The 10314-nt window shown below is 35.3% G+C and overlaps 1 pseudogene; it reads right to left on the bottom strand.

Annotated features, from left to right (window-relative positions):
• Positions 1-7660: 7660 nt before the first annotated feature.
• Positions 7661-8145, bottom strand: LOC112590943 (annotated as a pseudogene).
• Between the last annotated feature and the right edge of the window lie 2169 nt (positions 8146-10314).

Genomic DNA, 10314 nt, shown 5'->3' with positions numbered 1-10314 from the left:
ATGCAAAATATTAGTTCCTGTTTCCTCTGTTTTTTGAATTGCTTCCCTAGTTTTCTTAACACATTTATCATCACACACACACTAAATAATGTATACATAACATTGCCTATAATATTTATTAATCCCCTTTTTTGTCTTTGATTACTAATATCTTGATCAATATTTTGACCTCCCAATGACAAATACATTCTTTCCTTTTGATTAGTTATTTCATCATATAAATCGGTTATTACTATTTGATATTTTCCACATAAATCTATACGACTTTTATCAGTACATATTTTGTTATATTTTTCATTTTCTTTCCTAATATTTCATATTTCGTGTTGTATTCTTTTAGTGAGAAATAAGTAATGAGTTTATACTCTGCTCCTATTACTCTAACAGGACCTAAGTTTTCATAGTGTAAACCCTTGTCTTGCTCATACGGTGTATATGTATAATTATCTGATGAATTTATTTCATTAGCATTGCTTAATTCAACCGTCATCATTCATCACCAATCTAAAAGTAAAAAAGATTAATTTTTCTAAAAATAAAATTATTTTCCCTATGGTAATTTTTCTATTAATATTTTATATGTAATTTTTTCCAAAAGTTTATCAAACAGGCATTTTGTTAGTATCACATTGGCACAAGGATCATGATCATGGGTTATCTTATGATCTACATTACAAACCAGCTCATGACTTTCAAATAAGTTTAATAATCGACCATTTTTTTTATAACTGCCTAACACAATTTCTGTGATATTGCTCTTATTAATTTGTAATTGCAAAGAAAATTGTCGGTTATTATTACAATCATAAGCTCTCATATTTAAAATTGGATGATGTATGTCTAGACGGTTTAAAAGGAACATATCAATGTCACCATTCCATAAAACAAAGGCTGTTTTTTGTCCCCCCCCCGATTAATATAGTTTAATATAGTTTTTCTGTTTAAATTATTGATAGTAGAACAACTACTTTCATTAATTTGTGACAAGCAAATATTCGCTTTGGTGGATGGCCAACCAAAAAATTTCTTTACATTTTTAACCGCCCAATCTTGCTCATACTTAGTAATAGGACGGACCTCATTGTTAGTTATCAACAAGGGCCACCCTTCTAATTTAACCATTTTGCTCTGATCTAAGTTGTCCGTAATTGCCCCGTAGATTAATACGTGATTGTTTTTTCTTAAAATTGTAAATTCAAAATCCAAAATAGTAAAATTGTGTGTTTTGTTTCTAAAAAAAAAAATCAAAAACTTAGTTATTTTCTTTATTTACTTATTTATATTATTTATTTATTTTAAATTAAAATCTACTTATTTATATTATGATATTACACTATAATTACTCATTTATTTTATCGTTATGATATCGTTTTACATTATTTTTATGAACGGTAATACCTCGTCTACCGCGTTGTATAACTATATTTTCATCTCCTATTACTTCAATTACTTCATATGGTCCTAACCATAAAGAGTTAAGTTTGTTTCTATGTGTATTATCTTTCAAAAGTACCAAATCTTTCACATGTATATCTACAGAATTCTATTTCTTATCATATCGCTCCTTATTTTTTTACTTTGTTTTCAATTAACTTCTCTCTTGCTAATTTATGTGACAATTGCATACTTTGTTTTAAATCATATAAATAATCATCATAATAATTATACTGTGGTTCTGGCTCAGATTTTAATTTAATCGGTATTTCTAATGTACGACCATATACTAATGCATATGGTTGATAATTAGTTGATGTATGTACTGTTGAATTATATACAAAAAATGCATAGGGTAATAAATGATCCCAATTATTTAAATTTTTATCTACATAATGTCGTAAGTACTCGGCTAAAGTTCTATGCAATCTTTCAAGACCTCCATTTGTTTGTGGTCTGAAAGGACTAGTGTTAATTTTATTAATTTTTAACAATTTGCAAACTTCCGTAAATATTTTACTAAGGAAATCCGTTCCTTGATCTGTCAATATCGTTCCCAGTATTCCATGTACACACACAAAGTGTATAACAAAGGCTTCCGCGACCGTGTTTGCTTGATGATTAGGTATTGGTACTCCTAGCGTATACTTAGATAAGTCGTCTTGCATTGTTAAAATATAATTGTTATTAGACAAAGTTGTTGGTAAAGGTCCTACAATGTCTAAAAATATTTTTTCAAATGGTTTCGAACTTGTGGAAGTAATAGCCATTGGTTGTTTAACATTTCGATTCGAAATCTTATTTACTTGACATGACGTACAATTTTTTTATATATTTTCTAATATCATCTTTCATACCCTTCCATTTAAACTGCTTTTGTATTCGTTTGATAGTTTTATTTACTCCTAAATGTCCTCCTAACTTTGAATCATGAAATTGTTTCAAAATAATTAATTTCTCTTCTGCCGTATATTCTACTTTCGTACATACTATAACTTCAGTTTTAATATTACGAAATATGTATCTTAACATTGACCTTATTTTTTTCCCATTCTAACTCGTCATTGGAACCTATCTTATTCATTGCTATTTTATTTAATTTATTTTCCTCACAGAGTTGTTTCAAGTTCACTAATGCTATATATATATATTCTCGTACGTTGACCTCTGACGATCTCTATTTTTCGTAACTAAAAATATTATATATCGATTATTCTGTACTACATACGGTGTGTCACCTATTACCTTACTAACCGGTAAAAATGATTTAATTCCAAACTTCTGTTTTATTTCATAATTTATTCCTGATGTTAAATTATATTGCTTTGCAATCTCTTATACTATATGATATTCTATGGGTGTTTCTAATAATGATCCTATAGTTTCTTTTATATTATTATTTGTAATTAATTGTGTTTTCATTTTTTTTAAAAAACTCCTCGTATGATTCGTTTTTAATTTCCTGTATTGAATACATACGACTTAAAGCATCTACGTTAGAATTTTGAACCCCAAGTTTATATCGTATTTCATAATCATATTCTTCAAGTTGTAACGTGCTAATTTTGACAATGGATTTTTTAAATTGAAAAGCCACGTTAAAGGACGATGGTCACTAAGTATTATACATTTTCTTCCATATAAATATGGTCTAAACTGTTTTACACTAAAAATTATAGTTAAACATTCTAACTCGGTTGTAGAATAATTATTTTCACTTTTATTCAACGTCTGTGACGCATAAGAAATCGGTAAATCTTGACCTATTTCTCCCTGAGATAATATTGCCCCTTGTGCTTTATTACTCGCGTCCGTAGTTAATATGAAAGGTTTAGTAAAATCTGGATATTTAAGTATTGGTTCAGAACATAAAGCTGCTTTTAATTTATCAAATGATTTTTGACATTCATCACTCCATATGAATTTAGTATCTTTCTTTAAAAGGTTCGTTAAAGGTTTCGCAATTGCACTATATGAATTTATAAATTTTCTATAATAACCACTTAATCCTAAAAGTGATTTTATATCTTTCACAGTTATTGGTTTTGGAAATTCTAACACTAATTTCACTTTTTTCTCATCGGGTTTAATACCGTTTTCTGATATTACATGTCCTAAATACACACATTCTTTTTTTAAAAATTCACATTTATCTGGTTGCAACTTTAAATTATTAATTCGTAATCGTTCAAATACTTATATTAATTTTTCATTATGATCATGTAAGTTTTTCCCGTATACAATGATATCATCTAAATATACTAAACATTTTATTCCTTTTAAACCAGCTAATGCTGAATTCATAACTCTTTGAAAAGTTCCAGGACTAGTTTTCATTCCTTGTATCATACATTTAAAATGCCAATGACCTTGGTTGGTTGAAAAGGCTGTTAATTCACGTGATTCTTTTTCTAATTTAATTTGATAAAATCCACTAGAAAGATCAAAAACAGAGAATAACTGACATTGCCCTAACCGGTCCAATATTTCGGTAGTATTGGGCAGAGGGTGAAATTCATTTATAGTGAGTTCATTTAATGCTCTAAAATCTACTACTATTCTAAACTTTTGTTTACCTGAATTATCAATTTTTTTTCGTACTAATAATAGAGGAGAGTCTCAAGGACTCCTTGAACTTTCAATAATATCATTATCCTCAAGTTTTTTTAATTTGCGCATTTATTTCATCCTGTTGTGCATGAGGAAGTCTATAAGGTCTTCCTACGATATATAGGTGATTGATCCTGTTTTAATCTTATTACATGAGTACCTGCGTTAGTAAATGTTAAAATTTCCCCTTCCATATGGAATATGTTATTATATTTTTCACATATATCATAAATAGCTTTCCTCTCATACTCATCCATGTGATCGGTTCTTATGATTTTTCTTAATTGTTTTATACACTCATTATAATTATTTGTTGATTCTACCGTATATATCTCATACTCACTATCATAAAGTATTTTATTTAAATCACTCTTATTTATATTTTTTTAATTCCTCAGATATATTTAACATACTAACTATTACTTTCTCCCTATTTACAGTTAAAACTGTACTACTAAAATACACATCCTTCGTAATTTGTTGTTTATGAATATAATATATACTCTTACTTTCTACTACTGGATCAGCTACTGCTATTTCTACAACGGTCTCCGTTCGAGGTTGTAATGTCAAAATTACAGAACTACCTACAATTTAAATTATTTAATGTTGTTTCATCGTTTTGTATAACCAGTTTATTATTTCCTACATCTACTATTATCTTATTTTTTAATAAAAATTCATGACCTAGTATACCATCTTTTGGTATAGGAAACTGCGCTCCTACAATATAAAATTCCGTGTCTATACTATTATTAGTTATTATTATTGGTATAACTATTCTACCTATTGTCTGTATTATTTCTTTATGTATGCCTCTTAAATTAATTTTTTGCGTTTCATCTATAACTAATTGTCCTTGTAAACAATTTATCTTAAGTACATTTACCTGACTACCTGTATCTATCGATAAATCTAACTTATTTGTTTTGCTTGTAGGTGATATACACGTTATATGATTATTTTCTATGGCTGTAACTATATGGAAACATTGCGCATTTTCTCCGTGATTATCTGGTTTATCGAACGAGTACCGTGTTCCTCGCTCGACGCGTTTACGTTTCCCGAATTATTGTTCCTACTTTTACTATTACGTTTTTTGTAACAAACATTTACATCATGACCTTTCTGTTTACAATATGTGCATGTTATTACTCGTACATTATAATTTGCTGATGGCTGTGTAAAGTTATTTCTATTTGGTTGATGATTGTTATAGTTTGTATAATTTGATATTGGTTTATTTCTACATTGAGCTGCATAATGATTTCCATTACAATTGTAACATTTTATTGGTGGTTTATTAAAATTATTTCGCTGTGGATAATTATTTGTTCGTGCCTGATAATTTGATTTATTAAAACTATTTGGTTGGAAATTTTTAGAATAACTATTCATATTATTATTATATTTTATATTATTTGTACGTTGAAAATTATTATTATTTTGCCAATTGTTATTCTGCCTATAATTATTATCAGAACCTTTATTATTAGAAAAATCGTTTCTGTATCTAGAATTTTCTCTCTCTGTATTATATTTTACCTCCTCAGCTTTAGCCAATTGCTTAGCTACCTCTAAAGTTTTAGGATTAAGTGCTTTTACAATTGTTCTTATCGGACTTATTAATCCTTTTATAAAAATATTTAATGTTTGTTCTTTTAAAGTTTCGTGTATTACTCTCGCTTCCGATTCTTCTTTGTTAAGCGTACATGCAGTACATAATTTGTAATATAATTTTTCTACTCTATGACAATAATCGTTAACATCCTCACCCTCACCATTACGCATTTTAATAGAATTTAACTGTATTTGTAAACTTGAAGCTGTTGTCATATCCTCAAAAGCATCTGTTAAATAACTCTAAATATATGTCCATTTAGTTACATTTTTGTACTTTATCATTTCCAATGCTCTACCTGATAACCCAGTAGTTATATATTTAACCAAGGTTGGTGCATTTTTCTCCTCAACTAAATTCACTGCCATATCACACACATTTATGAATGGATATATGTCATCATCCCCTGTACATAAAGGTATTAGCTTAAATGCTTCTTCTAATCTTATGATAACCATTTTCTTAACACGCGGTTTCTTTTCAAATGTTAACGCTATATGCTGAAAACTATCTGTAACCTTGCTACGTGTAACTTTTTTACTGTCTAGGCATAAACTTTTATTTAAGCTGGGCTTTAAATTCAGGCTAGGGCTAGGGACTTCACTTGGGCTTCCTAAATCAATTAACTGTTGGGTTTTATTTAATAATTCCAATTCCGAAATATCTGCAGATGTTTTAATCAATGGATTAGCTACTTCCAAGGGAGATGTACCTGTGTTCTCCATAAATTTCCTTCACACTCATTTGATACGTTTTAAATTAACAATAATAATAGACCCTTTAGTAATCAATAATAATAATTCTCAATAATAATATTCTCAATAATGTATGCGCTTTAATAATCAATAATAATTCTCAATAATATATGCCTTTTAATAAATTCACAATAATAATTCTTAATAACATATTCACAATATCACAACATAATATACCCTTTAGTAATAATAAAATTCAATAATATATCCTCAAAAAAAAAAAAATTTCTACGACCTACTCATTTATATTCAGTTTCTTAAATTATACTTCTTAGGTTTTATACTTTTGTAACATATATTGTGTAATAAATTAATTAACTGTTCACTTACAATAATGCCATGTTCTGTGATGTTGTCATCTTGTCTGATATACTGCAACGTTGTTGTTGGTTTTCTCTTCTGGAGTTATCAGTGAAGAAAAGTGATCAAGTCTTCCTTGTTGATGATAGCCTTTGACAGTTGCCTCCTTGAAAAGTGAATCCTACCGACTGCGCCAAAATTGTTGCGTGCTAATATCAGATCCAGATCCAGGGTGTTATTTAAATTAAATTTACAACTCTTAAGAATAATAATGTTTTATTACGTATAAATAAAATTCATGTAACTGATACAAAAAGTGGCTGAGTGTTGTAAAGTTGCTCAGGTCTTCGTGGCTCTGGTACATCTGCCCTTGTTGGTCTCTGGACTCCCTTATATAGGAAGAAGTCTCTTGTTGTTGTAGTCGACAACCTTCTTATTCATATTAATTCTTGGAATTGTTTTCATACTTGAAAACAACAGTCTCCAAGATGTCTTCTGTTCTTAATTGGCAATTCGTGGAAATGCAATAATATATTTAAACGACCCCGTCACACGACTACTATTTTGATTTATTATGATGTTTTTTAAAAAACAAGATTCATATAAATATGAATCTACTATCTCGTATATATTATAATTATTATGCCACATATATATTTATATTACTAGTGCTAATACTTCTAGCAATATTACATATTATTTTATATACACAGAGTATTCGAAAGTTTCAAAAGACCTGAACGGGATAAACAAACTTTTTTCTTTTTCTATAAATTTTAATAATTTTAATCTTTCTTCATCATCAATAGTGATATGTGGTACCTTCGAAACTATTTTATTCAAAACGACTTTTCCAGAATTAACACTTCCATCTTGTTTAGCTTTTGTTAAAACATTCAGATCACAACAACTTCGAGTTAATATTAGTTCTAATCTAGAATTAACTAATATTTTTTTTTAAGTCTTCGAATAAACCTAACCAATATTTCAGTTGAATGTAAGCACTAAATTCACCATTTGCATTTGCGGGGTTTGTATTATTTTTAAAAATACAACCTGCATTTTTATAACAGTTATAGTTATCTGGCGTACATGATAGATAACCTTTCAACGAGCTGGTAATACCTAGTACTCGAGTACTATATCTACTTCTTTTCCATTGATTTCAAGTAGCATTTGTTCAAAGAAATATGAAAAACCGTTATTAGCAAGTTTTACTTCACTAACTTTTGATATTTTACCATCTAAAAAAACAAAACTCTCATGCAGATACGGATAAACATCTGTTTGCTGAATTGATATTCGTGTTTCATCATTATTATTAAATGAAGTAGTATAAAGTGTATATGAATGATATTCAATTTTAGTAATTTTAGAATCTATATCAAACTTCAAACTTATATCTAAAATATCGCTTTCAGGCATTCAAACAGCCAAGGAAGGGGGGCCTGAGGAGCGGTCAACAGCTGAGGACAGGAGCCATCAAGGCCTGCGGGCCGGTCCGCCTTCACGAGTGAGGACGCCGATGTCTATCGATATCCATCGTCCAGACGAAGTTAAGGTATGGGTATGTCTAGACAATCCTAAACCACTGCAGGACAGCTCAGGATCTGTTGGGGGAGTTCATCAGGGCGGAAGACATGGCGGTGGCGCTGGTCAGCGAACCGCACGGTGGCGGAAGAGCTGGCTAGCACTTCGACTCCACGGGTCGTGCTACCATCGGTGTGTTCGGCTCCGGACTCACACTCAGTGGTGTATAGATGGGCGACGGGTTCGTAGCGGTTACCGTGGGGGGCGCGGATCGCGTCTTTAGCTTCTATGTTTTCCCCGCCTTATCCGCCACTGAGTTCCAACAGTTCCTGAGTCGTCTCTAGACCTCGGAGAGGGCGTACCGGGCGTTGGGGTTGATCTCATCATCGGGGGAAACGCTCGGTCGGCGTCACGGAAGGTCGCGGAGACGATCTGGCCTCGCTCGAAAACTCATTGGAGCTGCAGGTGGGAGGGAGGAAGGTTGGGAGGAAGGAAGGTTGGGAGGGGACGAAGGTAAGGAGGGAGGTACGTGGGCAGGAAAGAACGTTGGAGGGAGGAAGGTTGGGAGGGGGACGAACGTGAGGAGGGAGGTACATGGGCTGAAAAGAACGTGGGAGGGAGGAAAGTTGGGAGGGACGAACGTGAGGAGGGAGGTACGTGGGCAGGGAAGAACGTGGGAGGGAGGAAAGTTGGGAGGGACGAACATTAAGGGAGGTACGTGGGCAGGGACGAACATTAGGAGGGAGGTACGTGGGCAGGGACGAACATTAGGAGGGAGGTACGTGGGCAGGGAAGGACGTGGGAGGGAGCCAACTTACTTCGGGAGGGGGATGGGGTCGTGTGTCGACGTGATCTTTGCCTTCGAATCGGCCGCGAGGAAGGTTTGGTGGTAGACCGTGCGTACGGACGTGGAGAACAAGAGTGATCACCATATCACTTGTGCTTCTCATATCGCACCGGACGCACGCCGTCGGTCACTCCCGGTGATCCCCAGGCGGCGGTGGCGGGCGATCGGCGACATTTGGGTTGGCGTACTTCTCGGGTGAACGCTGACTTCCTGACCGTAGCCTTACTCATCGCGGAGTGGACGGCGGCGACTCTGCCCACGGTGGCTCCAGCCGCTTCTAAAAGCGCGGAAGCCGAGAGGCTGGTCGGCAGCGTAGCCGCAGCCTGCGACATGGCTCTCACCCGGAGGAACCCACATCCACGGGGGAGACCACCGGTTTACTGGTGGAACGGTAGCGTTGCGGTTGCGCGCGCCGAACGCGTGCGAAGGAATCGGCTGTGGATCAGGCGGCGCGGACGAGTTCGCGATGGAGACGAGTCCGCTGCCGACGCTGAGCGAGCCTACCGTGAGGCTCGAAAGGAGCTGAAGCACCGAATTCGCGACGCGAAGTCGAAGTGCTGGGCAGAGTTGGTCAAGACCGTCGACAACGACCCCTTCAAGGTTGTCACGAAGAAGATCCGTGGGCCCCCGGCGACGGCGACGATGGAACCGCAAACGGTCTGCGACATCGCCGCCGTCCTCTTCCCCGAAGGGGACAGAGACGGGGAACCTGCCGACCTCGAGGTAGACTAGTCCGAGGACGTGCCGGAGTTCTCTCTGGTGGAAGTTAGCGCCGCGATCGGTCGCTTCGGGAGCCGCTGCAGGGCGCCGAGCGCCGATGGTATACCAAGCCGGGTCTGGAGCGTCGTGCACGCGGTGAGCCCCGGACGCCTGGTCAGGGTGTTTAATCTCTGCCCGAGATAGTGCGTCTTTTCCGGTCGGTGGGAACGCGCTCGGCTAGCGCTTCTCACCAACCTCGGGAAGCCGGAGGGGATGCCGTCTTCGTAGTGTCCGCTGTGTCTACTTGACGACGTCGGCAAGATCTTTGGGTTCCTGCTGTCAATCCGGATGATTAGTCACGTGTCTGCGAAGGTAGTCGAGCTGTCCAAAAGACAGTTTGATTTCCGAAGTGGCTTGAGCACGGACGACACGTTGCGGCTGCATCGCGACCGACTCGTCACCGATGTGAATGCATGCCGTTACGCTGTCGCCGTGAGCCTAGACATCCGGAACGCCTT

This window comes from Melanaphis sacchari, unplaced genomic scaffold (assembly GCF_002803265.2).
Source record: "Melanaphis sacchari strain LSU unplaced genomic scaffold, SCAv2.0 Contig1232_pilon_pilon, whole genome shotgun sequence".
In the NCBI taxonomy this organism is placed as follows: domain Eukaryota; kingdom Metazoa; phylum Arthropoda; class Insecta; order Hemiptera; family Aphididae; genus Melanaphis; species Melanaphis sacchari.
Note: the sequence above shows the minus strand (reverse complement) of the source record. Positions and strands in the feature narration are given on the sequence as shown.